At 38.1% G+C, this 1,590-nt stretch overlaps 1 protein-coding gene across 5 annotated transcripts in view; it reads right to left on the reverse strand.

The window, feature by feature from the left end:
- The window catches only part of LOC106867210 (POU domain, class 4, transcription factor 3), a 284,336-nt gene that overhangs the window by 91,701 nt on the left and 191,045 nt on the right, over window positions 1-1,590 (reverse strand). The gene's annotated exons all lie outside the window — the stretch shown is intronic.

The raw sequence follows: 1,590 nt of genomic DNA on the forward strand, positions 1-1,590 counted from the left end.
TTGTCCTCATCTTGTTTGTTGTTAACACAACGTTTCGGCTGATATACCCTCCAGCCTTCATCAGATGTCTTGGGGGAAATTTCGACACCTGGGTTCTTATTTCTAAGGTACTTTTCGATGTTATTATTATAATTATCCAGGTCACTGCCTGGAATCGAACTCGGAATCTTGGGGTTAGTAGCCCGCGCTCTTAACCACTACGCCATATGCCCGTGGGCATATTTTTTTTTTTTTAGCTTTTTATGCAATTTTACACAATTGTTTTACATGATTACTTATGTAAATCTAGCCAACTGAATGACTTGCCCGGAGCAATGTAAGTCTTCCTCGCAAAATGTCCTGATCTTCAACAGAAGTCTTCATATCTTCGTCTTATTTATCTACATCCAGTATCTTCCACAAATTGGTCGACTTACACTGTTTTTTTGGTATGCTAGTACCTGTATATCAATGCGTGCGTCTCCAGAGAAGTAGATATTTCATCCTTGTGTGTCCTGAGTACCGAGGTGATTGTAGGAAGACTGCCATACAGTCGCTACCATACTGATTATTTATGTTCATATACAGAATATCCTTCATTTTTTTTTTGTCGCCAACACCTGCAACGTCATTGCGGCCAACTTGTATCTCTTGCATAATCATCGGTAGAATAGAGAGACGAGACTAGCATGCATGGACAACTGTCAGTCTTCTTCAGAACATCTTTACAAGGCTTGACTTTACTTGTACTGATGTATGGTCAATCTTGACCGACGGAAGCTCCATATTTAGAATTGACGTAATGCAGTAATGGCAAACAGTCTTCGTGACACCAGACATTATTACCATTAACGATTTAGGATTTGGTAAATACACACACCACAATTTAGATTGCTAAGGGCACAATTAGATAATTGGCTGGCAAACATGAGTAGAATTCAAAAGGTAAGTAACGATTGGCTATTTATAAAGGAATACATATTTAGTTATCCATCCAAAGTTCGGAACCTCTGTGTCTAAAGGAAATCACCAAGGAATAAACTGACCAGTGAGTTAGTTCAAACATCCAACCCGAGAGTATAGAATAGAGATTGGAAAATAGGATGTGGAGTGAGGGAGAAGAAGAGAGGGGATAAAAGAGAGACAGAAATATTTATTTTCAGACAATTTTGTTGAACAAGCGGTTGACAAATGGATGCTCAACCAGGCGAAATTAGCCGCTAAATCTCCACAAATCACACCCTCTTATATAGTTCCTTATACACAAACGACGGGGTTGACATATATGGAAAACCTTTTATCACAATATATATATACATATATATATATATATACATATATATATATTAGTTTTTTGGCTACGACTGATCTGACAGTAGAATAGAACAGTAATGTTTACTTTCAGCCAAAGAGAGAAGACTTCTACGCAGATGCGAAACATACTTCATATAGCAATCAAATTTCTCTCAAATCATACTCTAATGTCTTAAACTATAAAAACGATACATAGATGTCTGAAAGGATGAAAGGCAAAGTCGACCTCGGCGGAATTTGAACACAGAACGTAAAGACAGACGAAATACCGCTAAGCATTTCGCCCGGCGCGCAAAC

The sequence above is a fragment of the Octopus bimaculoides genome, chromosome 13, assembly GCF_001194135.2.
Source record: "Octopus bimaculoides isolate UCB-OBI-ISO-001 chromosome 13, ASM119413v2, whole genome shotgun sequence".
NCBI classification, from domain to species: domain Eukaryota; kingdom Metazoa; phylum Mollusca; class Cephalopoda; order Octopoda; family Octopodidae; genus Octopus; species Octopus bimaculoides.